Source organism: Hyperoodon ampullatus, assembly GCF_949752795.1.
Source record: "Hyperoodon ampullatus genome assembly, chromosome: 15".
In the NCBI taxonomy this organism is placed as follows: domain Eukaryota; kingdom Metazoa; phylum Chordata; class Mammalia; order Artiodactyla; family Ziphiidae; genus Hyperoodon; species Hyperoodon ampullatus.
In genome coordinates, this window is record NC_136928.1 from 4,814,048 (window position 1) to 4,834,680 (window position 20,633).

A 20,633-nucleotide genomic window follows, 5' to 3' on the forward strand; every position below is an offset into this window, starting at 1 on the left:
TAGATCCGGCTCCATCAAGGCAGTTCTGCCCTGGGGCCATGGATTGGAAAGTGCGGGTAGAGAGGGTAAAAACATTTGAAAAACAATCTGAGATGAAATAGCAGTATGTAGAAAAATGTCCGACTTGGGCAAACGGGGTTCACAGGAACTATGGAATGCAAACCTCAGCATGATACACAATTGGTACCCACCCTAGATATTACAGCCATGATAGGTATTGAAAAAAAAATTACCCAATAGACCTATTCACAAGTGGGTTAGTAGATAACTACACCTCTATAGGGACTGTAAGCATGTACCAATAATGTCCAATAAACATAATACCACCCTTGAGTATGTTGGGGCAAAGGCCATGTCCAAACCTGCTAGTTAGTAGAGTTGAGTAAATGAGAGAGCCAAACTTTCAAGGATCCCAGGGAGAAAAGGGGCTATATTTGCAAAAGGCAAGGGGCCACCATTAAACAGCAAGGGAGAGGCTAGGACTAGGGCAAGAGCTCATGTTGGTAAACACAATGACCTTCCTTCCAGCCTAGAGGGTCTGATTATTTCAAGCTATTGTAATTCAATTGCCTCCATTTCTCCTTGTTCATTATTCCTAACCACAATAGACTACCAAGATAGGTCAATTCATCCATTCCTAAAACTGACCCTTTTAGGACTTCAAAGAATCAAGAAAAATATTTTTTAAATGATTATTTGGTTTGAAACATTTTATGCAAAAAAAACAAGGTAGGCTTGTGGACATTTTTAATCTATTAATTTGCTGAAGAGCTTGATTGCTCCAATTTTTAGATCTGCGACTATTGCAAATAATGCTCTAAACCTCAGTCTCCTCATCAATAAAATTTGGATATCAACAGTATCTAATTTAGAAGGCTTTTGTTGAAAATAAATAAGATAAAATGTTTAAACTTATAATCAGTTCACTGCTGATATGTAGTTTGTAGTCAATAAATATTAGCTATCATCATCATCATCATTACACCATATCACTTTTATAACGTTCATTTAATTTAACTAGACATCCTTTGTCCTTCCCAGTAAAAAACTGAAAATCATAATTCATTCTGCAATGACACAAGGATTCCAAATTAAACAGAAAGATAAGAATTTCACTGTGGATGAAACTCTCCTTGTAAAACACAAGGATGTTAGGAAACTATGAGGGTAGATTTTGTGCAGTAGGAAATATGCAGATTTAAATTGAACAAGAGTTTTCAAATGAAGCTCCAAGGGTGAATGTGATTTTATCCCAGAGGAAGACCATAAGATATAATTAAATAATAATCCAATAATAAAACTGAACTAGTGAAAAGAAAATTGAGTATATGAAGTTCAACAAAACTGGCATTAAAATGTACATCTTACAACCATGTCTGTGTGCTTTAAGATTACACCTAACATCTATTTAGAAAGCCAGTCATCTTTATTTCTTAAAAGTATTATTCAACATATTTAAGAATGTTATTACTTACAAAAGGCTTTACACCATTTTTCTACATTTCCTCAAACAACAAATACAAGAGGAAGAAAATATGATTTTTCAGCAAAGGAAATATAAGTAGATGGAGGTCAAGTGACATATGCAGGGTCACAGGGCTTGAGAAAGGCAAGAATCTGAAATCCCAAGGCTAGGACATTATTAACCCGTGTCTTAATCCTATAAGTCATGGTCTCTACCTCTGTGACTGATGATGATTTAAACTATACCAAAAGGGCTATAATTCAGAGAAGTTGTCCAAATGTTCTTGCTTCAAAGGCTCAGGGGATAGAGGGAAAGCAATTTTTATGAAATTGAAATATATCACACATCAGGGCTTCTTATCATTGTCCAATCATTTACAAGCTCTAATTTTCTAAGGGTTGGTAATTTTCATTGGAGAAATCCAGGACATTCTGTCGTAAGAGAAAATAGGTTGTTATACCTAGAAGGGCTGGTCTTAAGAGCAGGCAAAAACGAGTAATAGTTTGAGTTTAAGACAGCACCTTCAAAAACTATACAACAACAAAAGCAATACCACTAATTACCATTTCACCATTAGAGATTCATTTATTTGGATTTTAAGTATTTGTGGTTGTATTGAGTGTCAACTATATGCTAAGTGTTCTCCTAGACCTTTTGAATGTACTACCCTCACATTTCTCTAAAGAATATATTTTCATTTTCATTTTATATATGGAGAAGACGAGGCATGCAGAGGTTATTTGGTTTGACTGAGGTTACAAAAATCCCTATGCCTATAAAAATGTCCATGTAAGGTATCATTCCTTCTCAGCTAATTCCTTAGTTATGTTCACATTACTTCCCAAGATTCAAAGAAAGATAGGCATGTTCCAGGCAAAAAATGGCTATTAAAAATTGTTACATATAGAATCCATTATACAGTATATGATATCTTATGCATGTCTTTGATATATTAAAATGGTAAATTAAAATTACTACACCTCATTATCACATTTTTATCACTAATTTGAAGATTTCCTTTCCTATGGAAAGGAAGGCAAACATTATTGGAAGGCTGAGATTGTCCCTAGTACTAATGACCAAGGATGCAACAGAGCAGACTGAGCCTCTTTGAGGATGGACTTTGAGGGATTCAAATAATTAGGTATATATTCCCTATTATGTAGGCTAAAGGTTATAACCACCACTTTATTGTAACACAAATTGTTGAACCCCCATTGTATGTCAGACACTGGTCTAGAAACTGGTAAACATTGCTCTCTTATTTGATATTCATAATAGCTTCAACTACTGTATCAATCAGCCTAATCTAGGTGACACTGAGTGAAACCAAGGAGAACACTGCAGGACTCCCCAAGCACAAAGCCACCTCCACATCTCTTGCCTCTTGTTTGTAGAAAAGCCAAAATTTCTCAGGCCTCCCAGAGTCACAAAAGAGCAGGCTCGAGCAGTTAATGATTAGGACAATAGAGTCACAGACTCAGTGTCTGATGAAAGAATGAGATTAACAGTATTGCTCATAACAATCTATATCTTTGTGGGCATTAGATTAATTATAGTTTGCTCTGCTCATGTGTGTAAGTGGGCAACTAAAATTGTCAACAGAGATGCTACAGATCCATGTCAACATCTTCTACTCTAAGAATATCGCAACCTATGTCAGAATGAAGAAGTTACAAAAAATAGACCTAATCTCGTAGAAATGGAATGATGTCTGACAAGTGGGGATTTGTAAGCAGCTCTTTTGCTTCTTTTGTGTTTGTTTATTTCTGTTCCTCTTAAACCTTAATCATAAAAATGAAATCACTAAGGAACATTTAACCTAACTCTTGAATTTGCTTTACTGAGTGTACACAATGCTTTGCATAACCTGTTGATTCCTTTCTTGGATTAAAAGGAGAAAGAATGAAGAATTAAGTAGTTAAAGAATGACTGACTCTCTACCTCCAGTTCCCCCTTAGCAAATTTGCAGGTGGACGGTTCAAGCAAGAAAGCATCCAAAAGAAGATCAGGAGAAGTCAGTGGTTCTGCACACGATGGAAAAATGATAAAGAATCTGACCTCCTACCTTAATGATTAACTGGGATTGTTTCCCTATTTCTCCTTTAAAAATTGTCATGGCTGAGCAGAATCTTCGGAGTTGGTCTCTGGACATGAGTCTACCTTCTCCCCAGATTGCCAGATTTACAGCTTTTCTGAATAAAGCATCTTTCCTTTCTACCAACATTTACCCTTGATTATTGGCTTCTGAGTGGCAAGCAGTTGAACCTGAGTTCGGTAACATGAGATAGGAAAGACCCAAATCTTAGTGACACACAACAACAAAGATTTATTTTTTATTCTGCTCTAGATCTAATGCAGATCAGCTGTAGCTCTACTCCACATTTTTTGTTGTTGTCCTGGAATCTAAAATGAGTGTTCTGGGATGTAGGCAGAAAAAACACTTCTGAATGGAAAACTGCAGAGGAGAGACACAGAAAAAATATGTTGGCTCTTAAACTTCTGCTCATACATTACAAAATACTTCTGCCCTCATTTGTTGGACAAGTAAGTCAGTCACTCCTAATTTCTGTAGGTAGGAGAAGCATAACCCTCCTGCAGGTAAGGAAAGAGAGGGGTAAATGGAGTACATGACCAATAGAAGTACAATCAGCAGAACAGTGTGTTATTCAGCTACTAAATACTTGGTTCCCCTCCCACATGCAAAACACACCTCTTTCCCTAAGGAAACAACCTGAAATTCCCATTCAGTCACCACTGCTAGCTTAAAGTCCAGGATGTCTAGGTGATGCACAATTTTCTAACCATAGGCCTGGGCATTGCTCCTCTTGTGAACAGAAAGATATTATCTTTCCTTACATACACAATATTCAACTGTGGGACAAAGAGAGAATAACTGCAATAAAACCTCCCATGTGAAAATGTGAAAATGTAAGGCTCATAGAAGTAACTGGTCCATAATAATCTCAAGATAGCACTGGAAAGATGTTATTTGGGAATTTTAATGGAGATGTGGAATGTTCTTGAGTAGGTCCTGATTCCATATTTTAGCACTTTTATATTTGTTAGAAGCCCCACCTTCTCTTACCAATTTATCTATTTGTACCATAGGCTATTTTTTTGCTCTGGCTGAAAAATCTCCAAAGATGGCTTAATAACACTGGGTATGGAATAGAATGCCAAGTGAAATGCTTGGCAAATAGGATTATGATCAACCACAACTAAAACATAGTACACACTGTTATCATGACCATTTAAGGCTGAGAACATGGTAGCTCAATGAAGTTAACTACATCATTTGAGGTTAGGTAACCAGAGCCAGTATTCCAACCCAAATCTGCATGACTCCAAAATCTATGTCTATTCCACTACATAATGTTTCAACTACATGGAAAATATCAATAGTTACAAAAGAAGAAGATTTTTGGAGTCCTCTAGAGTAAACCACAAGTCATGGTACTTTTTTGGGTACTTTTACAATGTTAGTCGGAATGACCTAGATTTATGACATTACCTTTTATTATCTTCTAGTTTTTATGTGATGTGTTGTTTGAAGGCTTTGGCCTTACCTTAGTTGTACTTTCATGGTACTTCCATTTGTTTCACTTACCTGTTTTTTGCCAGAGCATTAAAAAAAGTACTGTATCCTCCTCAATGGGAGGAGATTGGAAACACTAATCAGTGAGAATTCACAAAAGTAAGTCTGGGAAAGTTTCAGAGTCAAAGATCTACTACCCCTTCCCACTAGTATGTTTCCATTTTAGTGCCAGCTTTGGAGATCTGCAGGTTTATTTTCACTTAGGAAAGCTGTGGTGTTGCCAGGAAGTCAACAAAGAGAAACTTATTCTCTGTCATAGTTGTATCAGGGGTCAGCTCTGATAAAACTGAAAGCTTTTTTTATACTGTCATCTACTCCCCAATAAGAGAGGCTCTCTGACCAATTTAATCTTCAACAGAAAATCATATCCCTATTTAAGTGAGTCTCCAGCCAAACCTAATTGGTCTATGGGAAACAAATGGCAAAGTTGGATAAAGACAGCCTGGACTCTTCCTGTTCGTCAGCAAGGCTGTTTTCAAATAGTAATTGGAGTGTACGCTTCAGCTGCCGCTTACATAGAAGCTGATGCCAGCATGTGGCATGAGGGAAATGGAGCCAGCTTTCCCGAGATTGTTCCAATGGCTGGATTCCATCCTCCAGTTCACAACTCACTCTCCTAGCACAAGCCTGATGTTTTTATAGAACTTTATGCTTGCTTCTCACTTTGATTGTATTTTCAAATCTAGACATTCTTTCGAATCATTGTTTCGGTTTGAAAAGAAACGTGTAGACCTAAATTCTTTTCTCTTTTTTTTCCATTTTTAATGATATTTATTGTTTTCTTTCCAATTTTACAAGCAATACAATGCAAACGTTCATTGCAGGCAACTAGAAATACATAAAAACAAAGTAAAACTTAGCAATCGCCCATAATTCTCACCCCCCCAAAGATAACCATCATTAGAATTTTGATGTATTTCCTCCCAGTGTCTACATACTTCTTTTTTTACAGATGCCAATTTATTTTTTAAATGAATCAAATTTCAGTTTCCATCTGTAGTACAGTAGATGTATAATATCATTTGATTAAAAAAAAAGAATGCTCAAAAGGCAGTTTCAGTCTAACTCAATCTTCTAATGTTACTCTTTTCTAAATAATCTAAGATAATTAAAGACTTTTTTAAGCTAATTGCTTCAGAAATGAATTTACCTCCCAAGAACACCAGAACTGGTTCCTTAATTTTTTTTTTTTAATTTTTATTGAATTATAGTTGATTTACAATGTTGCATTAGTTTCTGGTATACAGCAAAGTGATTCTTTGTATATATATATTTTTCAGATTCTTTTCCATTATAGGTTATTACAAGATATTGAATATAGTTCCCTGTGCTATACAGTACATCTTGTTGTTTATCTATTTGGGAACAGGAACAAGTCCAGAAGAAACTACTCCTGAGTCTCACGTGAGAGGTTCACCCACAAAGGTAGAATCAAGATTTTAGCTACAGCAGATAACATGCAGGACTCACTGGGAGGTTGCTCCTGTGAGCCACCCTGTACCTAAGAGAGAAAGCTGATTGGATGATGCTGTTTGTTGCTTTGCTTGTTTTGAAACTATTTGTAGACCTTCAGGCCTATGATAAAAGTCTCCTATGATGCTGGTCAAGCCCAATGAGACAAACTTTATATTTTTGTGGCTTGTTTCATTCCTCCATACTGGAAAATCACTGCCAAGATGAGCTTACTCTATGTCTCAGAAGAAAAACAATCTCTTGCCCGAAGAAGAGAACATAAATTGATGCCAGGACATAGAAAACTTGTAACCAGAAACTTGCAATATTATTGGGGAAACAAGAAAACCATTAAAAAGAAAACAAAGCTACAAGAGGCAACAGAATGTAGACGTTTTAACCCTGTGAACCTGACTTTCACTGGTAACAACAAATACAGCAGGGAAATGGAGTCTGAGGTAGCACCCAGAAAATCTGCTAGAGAGGCTGGGTGAGAGGGAAGATGGTGTCAGATTGACTCAGGCCTTGGCTTTTGCCTGAGCAGCACAGATAACCCTGTCTAGCCTTTTCTGAGGGAGCTGAGAACACACTCACTAATGTGCAGTTCTTAATTCATGTACTTAAGCAGAACATTTTCCTAGATACCAAGTTTACTACAAGTTCAATAAAGCTGAAGGGATGAAGGTATACCAGAAGGTCTGGGTCATTAGTGCCCTGTTATGTACATCTTACCACCGGGGTTGTGTGTGAAATTAAGCAGGTCCCTGAACACACCCCGAATCTTCTGGTTCGTCTGTCTATGGTGGCACCTGGAGTCTGCATTTTTAAGAAGCACCATAAGTGATTCTGAAGTGGTCTAGCCATGAGCTTGATTAGCATTCATCATGGATATTAAAGGTGATGCTATTATACTTTCCACCTGCATTGGAACCAAGAGAGTAAACTTGGACAAAAGTTTGAGAAGCCAGAGCAGATTGTCAAACATGAGGAGGGCAGATGGTGTGACTCAAAGTTCAAAGCAAGTGACTGGAAACCTGGAGGCAATCACAAGAAAACTGGTGGAGCAGGTAAGCAGGCTTTCCTGGTAGGGCCTCTGAATCTGGCTGGTGTTTCTAGTGTCCCCTGGGGTTAAGTGTGTTGGGGAGGTTGACTGTATTTAAAACAGAAGTTCAAAACGTGGCCACACTGAAATCATCTAGAGACGCTAAAAACACAGTCCCACCGGCAGCAGTTCTGATTTAATGGCCTGGGGTATGTCCTGGGCAGGGGGCCTTTCGAGATCTCTTCAAATGATTCTACAGTGTAGTCAACCTCTGGTTTAAAGGATCAGCAAGAGCATGGGCCCCTAGATTAAATAATCTTGACAGCACTTCTCACACTTGAATGTGCACACAAGTCAACCAGGGATAGTGTCAAAATGCAGATTGTTTCAGCCAGCCTGAGAGTCTTCATTTCTCACAGCTCCCAGGCGGCATGGATGATGTTGGCTCGGGCTCAACACACTGAGTAGCAAGGTTTGGGAAGGCCAGAGTCTCTCACTCTACTCCAGGGCTGGGAAATTGTTAGAAATGTAATTCTCAGCTTTCACCCTAGATCTACTGAATCAGAAGCCTTGAGGGGGGCGCTGTGTTTGAACAAGCCCAGCAGGTGGTTCTGCTCCACACTGAAGTCTGGGAACGTCTGCTCTGTTCTATGACAGAAACACCCGTCACTGTGTGACCTGGCCGAGCTGGGTCGCAAACACTTCAGTCTCTAAATATGACTGAACCTTCCCCAGTGGGGCATCTAGGATTTTTTTATAAAGGGGAGGTTTTGGTTCTCTTTCTCCATCCTGATGATTAAAGGGCATTAGTCTCACACAACTCCCACATGGTAATGAATTCAACACACTGCTCTTTGTTCAAGCACTGAGCCACGCAGGCTTCATGAAATGAGGGGCTGAATGTGCTCTCTGGGGCCTTTTCTGCTTCTTACTGTCTGTGATCCCACCCTTGTCCAACTAGAGAAGCTGTGATGGTTTCTGTGCCTATGTCCCTGGACTCCACTCAGCCCACCCTGGGCTGTATTGTGCCTATTATTATACCTCTTTTTAAGGAAAGAATGAGAGGAGCAAAGGCATCAGCGAGCCTCAAATGCAGGCAGCAGTCATGCAGTTCCCTTGAAGTCAGTAACCACTGACAGCTGGGCCCAGCTCACAGTGCATGGAGACACAGAGGTAGAAGTCTCTGCGGAGCCCTGATTCCCTGCAAGGGTCTGGCTGGCAGGAAGCACCTTGAAACTTAGAAGGATGAGTGTGGGTGAGTCCCTGAGAAGCTGCCTTTCCAGATCCTCAGCCTTTATTTCATACTGTGGTCTCTCTTTCACCCAATAGTGTTAAAATCTGAGAACCTTGGATAACCCAGCCCTGTGAAAAGGGTGGCCAAGCATCCTGCTTTGCCAGCAATGGTCCCATTTTTAATACTGAAAGTCCCACCTCCTAGGAAACACCTTAGTCCCTGGCAAAAAGGATGGTTGGCTACTCTAGATCAAGGTTTTTTTTTTTTTTTTTTTTTTTTTTTTTTAATGTTGTCACTATTTACATTTTGGTCTGGATAATTTTTTCTTGTGAGTGTCTATCCTATGTGTTACAGGATGGTTAGTAGCATCTCTGACCTCTATTCACTTGTTGCCAGTGGGACGCCTCCAGATGTGACAACCAAAAATGCCTCTCGAAGTTGTCAAATGTCTTCTAAGGGGGCAAAATCACCCCCAGTTGAGAGCCACTGTGCTAGGTATAAGTGACTGTGTAATCTGAAACCTCTCCTAGGGGAGCACTTCTCTAATTTTAATTCACATAAGAATCATTTGGGATTTGGATAGACATTTCTCCAAAGAGTACATAAAATGGCCAGGAAACACCAAAAAACATGCTAAAATGTATCAGTATGTAAGAAAACGTAAATTAAAACCTAAAATGAGATATGACTTCTCATGTCCTATGGTGGCTAAAATAAAAAAAGACAGACAATTATAAGTGTTGTCAAGGATATAGAGAAATTGAAACCATTATACATGGCTAGTAGGCTTGTTAACTAGAGGAACCACTCTGAAAAATAGTTTAGAAGGTCCTAAAATGTTAAACATGTTTACAAATGTTAAACATACAGGTATTATATGGTCCAGAAAGCCACTCCTAGGTAGGTACCCAAGAGAATTTAAAACATAAGTCCAGGGACTTCCCTGGTGGTCCAGTGGTTAGGACTTCGCCTTCCAATGCAGAGGGTATGGGTTCGATCCCTGGTCAGGGAGTTAAGATCCCATGTGCCATGTGGCCAAAAAACCAAAACATAAAAAAAAGAAGTAATATTGTAACAAATTCAATAAGAGTTTAAAAATGGTCCACATCAAAAGAAAATCCTTAAAAGAAAAAATAAGTCCAGACAATACCTGTACACAAATGCTCATAACAGCATTATTTATAGTATCCAAAAGGTGGAAACAATCCTTAAGTCCATCAACAAATGAATGGATAAACAAATGTGGTATATGCATACAATGGCATATTATGAAGCCATAAAAAGTAATGAAGTACTGATATGTGATACAACATGGATACACGTTTAAAATATTAATGCCAGACACAGAAGACCCCATATTGTATGATTGCATTTATATGACATACCCAAAATAGACAAATTCATAGAAACAGATTAAATCTGTGGTTTCCAAGGTTTAGGAGGGGGAGAGGAGATACAATGTGTGGCTGGTAATGGTTATGAGGTTTCCTTTGAGAATTATGAAAGTGTTCTAAAATTCGTTAGAGGTGATAGATGCACATTTCTGTAAATATACTAAAACCAACTGAATTGTACATTTTTAATGGGTGAATTGTATGGCATGTGAATTATCAATAAAGTTATTATTTTTAAAAAAGAATTACTTGTTAAAATGTGCATTCTGATTCAGTCATCCTGGGGTGGGGCCTGATTTTCTAGGGTGATATGTTATTTAGGTCACTTTGATGTGTGCTAATATTTGAGAACTACTGCCCAGGCTATTCCCACCCTGACTCTTCTTCACCTTGTATGCAAACATTTTAATACGTTGTGATAAATATTTGATTTTTACTAAGAAAAAGACATTTAAGTAAATCATTTAGTTTAGCATAAGTCGTATTAGTTTAAAGAAATAAGCCTCATAACTGAAGAAACCTTAGTATAAAAGTATTTTATCCTTACAGTTTGGGGACCCTGGGTTGGCCCCATAATACTTTGTTTATGATGTAGTATAAGAATCCATTAAAAGCTACAACTCCCTTGCTTCAAAAATGTGATGTGAGAAAGCACACTTGACCACCTCTTTGCATATTGGTATGTGTGTTCTAACATCACATATAATATATCCACTTATGACATGCTGCTTGGCATGAGGGAACAGGAAATGAATAGAGAAGAATGCTTAGAAAGGAAAGGAAAAAGTGAGAATATTTTTGGAGAGAAATGAGAGACCAAGATTCTGTCTCTCTTGGAATACATTCTCAGCTCTGGAACCAGGGGACTGGAGAGTCTTATCTCTTGGCCGTATCATCTTTTTTATATGTGATGGCTCAGTACTTTGTCCTTTCACAGGAGGAAAAGAGAATTTCTATTTTTAATGTTAGATCCACTGTTATTTTCATTATAATAAGAAAAAGAATTGTTCTGTGTTTTGTTTGTTTGTTATCTGTCTGTTTTCCTGGGGAAGATTGGGGCTGTAATACAAAGACCTAGTACTTAGGGATTCAATTCTATAGAGCCTAATACATCTGGAATCTCAATAACAGTCATTCATACACATAAGTGCCCTCACAGCCTAAGTGAGACATCCACTTCATTAAGTCATCCTGAGTTCTTTATTCACTAAAGAACTTCTCCTGGTCTGGAGAGTGAAAGTGCTCCCCTGCATCTCTAATTTGCTGCCAGAGAAGAGCTTTAGCCTTGAGAAGACTTAAGTCTTTCTGCTCATCAATGACTGACCACCCCACAAATTAGATAGAACTCCATAATACACAGCCAGTTGTCTCTGGCAACCATCTTCCAACCTTGTCTGCCCCTGCTAGTCTCCTGGCTTTCCATGAAGCACCATAATGAGATTCATATTTTCCACTTCATTGAAACACAAACTCCATCTTTTAATTAATTCATTCAAACTATTTGTACAAGTTATGGTAAGGAGTGGTTTAGTGCCAAGCAATGTTCTCCTTAGAACCATCTCTGAGCGAGGACTCCATCCAGGGACTGACTGTTGTAAAAGCATTTACACACCCCAGAATGGACCAGTTCACTTCCTGAGCAAATACTTTCTTGTCCAATGAGCTGAACTAATTTAAATATGAGTATTAAATTGTCCCATACAAGGAATATTATTCCTCCTGTTGTCCATGGGGTATCCATCCCATCCTTTAGACTATGGCTAAGTACAACCTACTTCAGAAGCAGTACCAAATTCAGCTTTGCCAATTATCTGATAGTATGACCTCTGTAACTCAAAACATTTCCTTGATTATTATAATTTTATAGTTTTATGCAGTGTGAAATATTTATATTGTAAAAGCATTAGCAGAATATATTTGAATTCCCAATAGTCCTCTGCCACGTACATGTCTCCTTCTCAGTGAATGATGCTATCATATAACTAGGTACTAAAGCATAAAACCTGGGAACAATATTTTGACTTTTTCCTTTATCTCGTTCAAAACACCAGCAAGTCCTAGTAGTTATACTTCCAAATATATTTTGGATCTATCCCTTTTTTCCATGGTAGCCATCACCACCTAGTCTAAACCACTACCATCTTTTGCCTGGACACCTTCAATGTCCTGCTACATGATCATCCTGCTTTGTCCCCTTTTAATCCATTATCTACACAAACAATGAAGTTATCTTTTAAAAATATATATCAGATAGCTTTCCCCAATTAAAAAACACTTTTCTTTGCTTCCCATTGAACTTGGAGTAAATTCAAAATCTTTAATATGACCTGAAAGACACCACAAAATCTGTCTTTAGCAATCGTTCTCCTGCTAATTATGGATCCAAAGGTAATGCTGGCCTTATTGTCCATTCCTAGAACAAGTCAACTGTTGCCTATACAGAGCCTCTATTTTACTGTCTCATCTCCATAAAATAGCATTCCCATAGTTCTCATATGGCTTCTCATCTTTCAGTGCTCAGCCTAAAAGTCACCTCTTCAGAGGCATTTTCCATGACCAATTAGTTCTTACTGTTCTCTATTACACCACACAGTTTATTTTTCTTCATTGCACTTTATTATGATGTGTTTTAAGTATATATTTGTTTACTTGTTCATATATATTTTCCTGACAATAACATATGCTTCCTAAAGCAAGGAACTTGTTAGTATATTTTATTTTTTTCCTTGAATGATTAGTTCAAATAGCTCTCATAAAATAAGCTCTCAATAAATATATATTTAACAAATGAATCAACATATATTTTTGTTCTCCATAAGCTCCTAAAGAATAAAAGCTGGTCTATTTATTGTTCAGCAATCCAAAGGTACATATAGTGCCACTCATATAAAAACATATGCTAATTAGTGAACTGACATAAGGAGCTCTCATTGAAGTTGTCAAGGCAATAACACAAAGTCTAATTCTCAAAGCTGATTCAGTTGTTTTGCTTTGCTTTTCCTCTTTTTTGAAAATCATTATAAATATATATATATGTTCTGCTGTTACAAAATGGCTTACAATGTAGTGTGAGAAATTAAGAACTAGTTTATCTAAATCCTTCTTAACCTTTCTATGTGATTAAAAAGAAATAAGTATTATTAATGTCACACATTTAAAAAAAAGGTCAGGAACCTATTACTATTAGATTTAGTAGGTAAAAATATAATCAAATCAATGATTCCTTTTTTTTCCCACCTTTTATTATAAGAGGCTCAAAAGGGACACTCTCTCAGGTTAAACATGGTCCATTTTATGTTCAATGACAACAAACATATTTGGACCCTATTAGATTGCTTTGTATATTTACAGGAGGCATGTTGTGAGAGGCTGAACTTGACTTCAAAGCAGAGCAGGCCTACTACACACAGAACTTGATCTTCCTGCCATACTGTTCCATCATCCCCTATAGAACTCCCACCTCCATCCCACACACATTTATGCTCATGATCATCAAAAACTGGGACAACTCTTTATGGATCCTTCCTCGTCAGGATTAATATATGAGAAGTGAGGACTCATCTCTTTTTGATATATTTCATCCTATCAATCAGAGGAGTTGAGGATAGGATATATTTCCTATTAGTTTATCTGTCTTAACTTAGAGAGAATTTTACTAGTTGTATGATTCAAAACCTTCTCTGACAAAATTGAGTTGTTGAATACGTTTCTCTCAGATACATGTTTTAAGCAAAACATAGTTGCTAGCTAAAACCAAAATATACTGTGGTAGGCAGCTTCTGACCTGGCTCTAAAGATTCCCCACCTTCTGACTCTCAAACCTTTGATAATCCCTTCCCTGGAGTGTGAGCTGGACCTAGTGACTTTCTTTTTTTAATGAATAGAGTACTGCAAAGATGACGGGATGTCACTTTCATGAACTGATTACAGAAGATAGTGAACTTGTTCTTGTTTGTTCTCTCTCTCTCTGGTTCTTCCCACATGCTTACTCCGATAAAGCAAGCTGGGGAGGCTTACCTGGCAAGGACCTTAAGGTAGTGATAACTAGTGAGGAACACAGCCCCTCAGTCTACCAGCTCTCAAGGAACTGAGTGAGATTGGAAGTGGTCCTTCTCCAGTTGAGTCTTCAGATGAGACCATAGATCCAACTGACATATTTATTGCAGCCTGTGAGAGACCCTAAAGCACAGGACCTTGCTAAACTGTGCTCAGATTCTTGACTCATGAAATGATGAGATAATAAATGTGTGCTACTTTAAGCTGGTACATTCAGGGATAAGTTGATCCACAGTAATAGATTGCTAATATATATATATATATATATATATATATATATATATATATATATATATATATATAATATCAATATATCATATAACATATATATATATATATGTATATATATAATGTTGTTCAACTTTTTAAAGGGAGAAAAATAATAATGTTTCATAGGAAAATTTCAAGCATGGTTACATAGTCATAAGAAGGAATTTAAGAAATATTTTATAATAATATGTGCAATTCAAGGAAACATAACTGTGGTGAAAGGAGTGGAGTGTAAGGGGCAAAGTGTACAGGAACAGAAGTAGTTACAAAGATTTATTTTCCTGCAGTTATTCACAAGGTACCAACTGATATTCTACAAATGCTACTTTTCTTTCTGCTGCTACCCACTCTGCCTGTCCTGCCTTTCCATCCCATTTCCTATCTTATGAACCCCCTGGTGGTTTCCAAGCAGTCTTTTCTGCTCTAATTAGCCCTAGTGGTCTTTTGATTCCCAAGACTCTCAATGTGAATATGGGTCAAATGATGAGGTTGTACACACATCATCTGCATTTTGCTCCAAATGAGATTTAGTGTAGCATGAATATCTCTCCATGGAGAAAAAGGTTAATTAAGTCATCACTTAGATGTTAATAATGAAGTTCTATTGGTATTGTTAGTTACTTGTTTACTTCTGCCCTGGCGTTGTGTTAGAAAAAAGTTCTTCTCAAAGTTCAGCTAGAAGTTGTGGCTGAAGAATGTTGCCTGCTGTATCAGTAAACAAAGGATGTTGTGAACATCAAGTCAGCAGCCACTGCAGCAAGCCCCAACTGTGAACCCTGAGTGGATTTAGGATGGAGAAAAGGGGTATACTGGCCCTAGATAGTTAAGGTGCATATCAAAGGAATGATTTCAATGAGCCAAGACTCTTGCATCTTCCCATACATAGAAAAGTGCTAAATTCATTAATTTGAGAAGTCTGGTTTTCTTTAATTAACAGTAATCTTTTGATGTTCCAACTACCTGGTTTTTGTTGCAAAACCCCTATGTATCCTGGTTCCTCCCTTACCTCTTCACAGCAGTTCCTCAGAGCTGAAAGGCTGCCTCTCAGGCTTGAGTTGTCAGAAAGTCCACTGAATAAAACATAATTCTCAGCTTAGGTTGTACATTTTTTTTCAGTCAACACAGGACATTAGAAATACTATTGGGGTAAATTAAGATGTTATACTTTGCCAAATAAAGCAGTATTTTGGTTTTGAAGATGCTAGACAGGCATGTTTAATACATAAATCAGGTTTATAGTGCTTTGTATCAGTTCAATTTCCACCATGATTCTTTGATACTCCCTCCCCCAGCCCTCAATGTCTTTTGGAGAGTAGCGAGTTACCAAAGAGCCTGAAATACAAGTCAGAAAGTTTTGACTTGCAAAGGATACAGGGACTTTACCAAGAAGCCTGACTTTTCAAAGACTGGGTCAATTTACAAGATGCATTGTCCTCAAAGAAGAGAAGTCAAAAGGATCCAAGTTTGCAAAGTTCTGATCTCTATGCTGATATTGACTTTTTACATGGCCTGGGGCCAGATGTTGAACCTCCCATGGTTCCTCTCCTATTTATCTGTGAAATGGAGATGAAAATTCTGAGCCACAGAGTGATTTGGTGGGAATTAAATAATATCTTAAAGCCTTTGTGACAAGTGTTCCCTTTTAGCTTCTATCAGATGTTATACAATTTTCCATTTAGGTGAAAATTAACTTCAAACATATCAAGCTTCAGTTTTGACCTAATCACTTGTTGACTAGTGGTTCTAAAAATTCAATTGTGGGATGTCTGAAACAGCAAATATGAGTGGCCACAGTGCAAGCTCATATCCAGAGTAGTCTAGGATAAAACTATGACTGTGATAGCATCCTCCCCAATAGCCCCTCTCACAGCTCCAGTCCTCCCAAGCAAATGCTACATGAAGTTTGCCTGTATTTTAAAATATTGTCCTTCTTGTGATTTAATTGCTCCTAAGCAGATATAGAATATGTATTTTGAAATTTCCATTAACAACATAAAATAAAACAAGAGCAATTATATATTCTATTAGCATTTTTTTCCTCAAATAATTTTTACATACACTGTTGAATAATTCCTATCCAGCAGGCCAAGAAAATTCTTTAAATGCCAGAAAGCAACCCACAGACACATTCAAAAGGAGCTAGAAAGACTTCTAGAGAAGGTGAAGTTCTGACACATCACTTACAAGCAGTATAGAAGAGTAGTTACGAATTTGGATTCTGGGATCAGACACTGAGCTCAAAAACAGTATAGCAGAGTAGTTAAGAATTTGGATTCTAGGATCAGACTCTGAGCTCAGATCAGTTACAGGCAGTGTGTACTTGGACAAAGGAAACTCTTATATTTTTATTTTATTCTTTTCTGTAGAGAGTTCATGGGGTCAGCAAAGATGTCTTATTTCCTGATATATCTGAAGCACCTAACATAACATATATTTGGGGCTTGATGAGTATTTGCAGAATGTATTAGATTAATGAACTAAGGACTGGGCTGCTTCACAATATTCTTAGAAAAATGTGGATTAATTTGATCCCAAAAAAAGATACCCTAGAGGGTCCTCACATGGAAGATTGGAAAAGAGAAAGATGGCTCTCCAGGGTTTTCTGCAAATCCCACTGGCAATTTTCTAAGTATTTGCTTCACCAGGATTTAGAAGAAGTTTCTATTCAGAAGCACAGTAGTTACAGATGCAGAATTGCTGCAGAAGAAATTGTGTGCCCTAGCAGAGGACAACACAGTGGTTTCTTTCAAGCCAATTTGCTTAGGGAAGTACAAATCTCTCACACAGAAACAGAATTACATTATCCTCAGTCTCACATAAACTTAAGTATAAGCCAAGGCTGCCCCAAACCCTCTGCTGGCCTATTCTTTTCAAAGATGGAGAATGGCGTTCAATGTGCCCACAATGTTGATGTAATATAACATGCAATTGACTTCCAGTATTCAAAGGGACTCCAGCTTTCAGCCCTCTGAATGAACTAGGTTGGAAAGACCTGCAAAACAAACCCAAAGCTATTATGCTGTGGCTGATATAAAAAGTGAACTTGGGATTTTGACCAATTAATGCTGAAGCTGTGCCAAAACCTCTAATACCAAATAGGTCTTATGCCAATAATCAGACAATGCTGTTTGGTTTCCTTTAAAGCTACTTTTTAAGCTACTGTTTATTTTTTTCCCTCCAAGTTGGATTAAAGAAAATAACCTGCCCTGTTATTTGTTACCAAATCTGTATTTTGGCTCTGTAATGACTGAGAAATGGTTGCCTGAAAATATAGATGTTCAGTTTTAAATAGGAGAGCCAACATACTCTTAGGGGTCCACTTATACAAAGAGCAATGTTGGGTCATAAACTTAAGAAGAAGTCTCATCAGGCAGTCAAGAGACCTAGGCCTGAGTCCTTGTACTGTCATTATCCAGCTAGAGGGCTTTAGGAAGCCCATTACCCTTTTTGGGGCTTTGATTTTTCTCATGGGAAAAATGAAAAGGCTGTACTACCTGATCTCTAAATTGACCAGGTTATTGCTACTGCTTCCTCCAAGCCATTATTATAAACTCTCATTCACTGAAGGGACATTTGATTTATGCTATAAAAATAATTTTTCCAGAGAACTCGACATTTCATCTTCATGCTCATTTCTGAAGTAACACAACTTTAAGAATGGTATTCCTGCTGTCTTCCCCAAAGACAAGGTAGTCAGACAGTAAGTACCTGGAGAAAGAAAACCAAATATGTGTTAAGTAGGAGACCAGGAAAGAAACTGCTTAATGTACTGGGACTATAAAGTGATCTTTCGAGGTTAAGTCCAGTGTCTCCTAATTAGTTCCTCAGCAATTTACCCCCTGCTGTACAAGATCTTCCCTCTGAATAGGAGCTGCAGAAATGCCAAAGACACTGGGTTTCCAGTCCCAGGCCTACCACTCACTAGTGGTGATCTCATCTGAAAAGAGAGCATGAGACCTAAATTACTGGGTTCCTGTGAGGGCTGGAAACCACATTTTATGGAAAAGTAATTAGCTCACAATAGATGACCAGTACATCTGAATTTAAAATGAGTGAACTCTGTTCCCATTACCACTTGTGAAGTGTAACTTGTACTGTAAGTTTCTGGAAGCATTGATCTAATTGGAGGAGGAGGGAAAAAGTTAAATCTCTGTCCCACAGCCCTTTTGTAAATAATACCAAAGAATTTTTGGTCCCAGCTTGTATTGGGCAATTCTGTAGATGTGGTGGGACTGGGAGGGGAGAATAATTTTTGATACCTGAAGTCCTAAAATTAAATTTCCAGACATGCTAGGCTAGAAGTGTTTCACTAGATTTTCTTGTAAGCAGTATAAATGATGTTCCTAGATGTACAGAACATCAATCTAGGATTTATGGCAATAAAAATAATTTTTAAAATTCTCATAATACTTCTGATGAGATGCTGGTGAATCTCAAATAAACCATTCTACACCCTATCACATACTACTGTAGATTTGCACTAGAGTAAAGAAAACTTTCTCCATGTTTTCAGATCTTGATTTCTTCTAATATCATTTATTATACAATATCTGTAGTCTTCATGAACTGTTTCTTTAAGTTCTGGTAGACTTTTCTTATTTTAAGTAAGAGTTTGTGTGTAAGCAATGTTTTGACGTATTTATACATTTATTTTGTAACTTAGAGAATAGTAACAATCTTTAATCTTATCATCAAAAGCTTACAAGTTCTTTCATTTCTGTTCAAAGGATTATTAGATATTTTTCAATGACCCAGGTGAGGACAAAGTGACATGCTTATTGAATTAGAAGCTGGGGTAGAGCAGAAGGCCGTAGACCTCCAGTGTGCCTGTCCAAAAAAAGAAGTAGCCACAGATAAGACCAATGGTGAGCAATTCTTAGTTACAGCAGTTGTTGATTTCTATGAGTGTCAATATGGGGTGGTTAGAATAGACTGACAGAATACAAAGTCTAGGAATACAGAAATAAGCAATATTCAGAAATGGAGATGGGCAATCGGTAATTGACAGCTCTGGTTCATGTGACAACTATTCTGACACTTCAAAGACACATAGGGCTAACTTCTTGTGTTATGAGAATTTGATAACCAAATGGTTCAATGGAAATCATGATCGAGAGCTCAGGTTCCATAGACTCTATGCATTCAGACTTGTCTGAGCATGCTTTAAAAAATTGTTGAAGTGAGCTCACTAAAGCTATATGTGGGGCTTCCCTGGTGGTACAGTGGTTAAGAATCCACCTGCCAACGCAGGGGACATAGGTTCAAGCCCTGGTCTGGGAAAATCCCACATGCAGTGGAGCAACTAAGCCTGTATGCCACAACTACTGAGCCTGAGCTCTAGAGCCCCCGAGCCACCACTACTGAACCCATGTGACACAACTACTGAAGGCTGCACACCTAGAGCCTGTGCTCCACAACAAGAGAAGTCACCACAGTGAGAAGTAGCAATGAAGAGTAACCCCCACTAGCTACATCTAGAGAAAGCCCGTGTGCAGCAATGAAAGCCCAAAGCAGCCATTAATATAAATAAATAAATAACTAAATAAATAAATAATTGTTTTTAAAGGTATATGTGTATCGATAATCAAGGGACCTTATGGGAAGTTATCCTAAGGAAGGAGAGTCAAAAGCACACATTTGACTCACTGTCAGTAGATTCTGATTGAAGCAGAGAGCCAGTTTTAAAACTGAATGATGCATTCTATTCAAGTTGGTCCTCAAGATATCAATAGCTCTGTGACTCGTTCCTCAGTATTTTGAGAAGTCTGTCAACAACAACAAAAAAATAATTTTAGAATGAAAGGTTCAGCACACAGAAATCTCTACAGGGATTGGAAGTATACGGCAGCAGGACTTTTGAGTGTGCTAATCAAGTGAAAAAAGATCATTTTTCCCAATTCAGTACAAGAGAATGGAAGCAATAAATTGAAAAGTACATCATTCTTTGGAATAGAAAAAAGACAGAAGATCTTCTATGTATAGGTAACAACATTTCCCAGGGAGCTTGGAGAGAATGAGCCACATGCCAACATTGGAAGCAAAATGGTAATACTGGGGACAACACCAGTGGACTGCGATAGACTTATGCTCTAGCATATGAGAATAGGATGGGTGAATCAAGT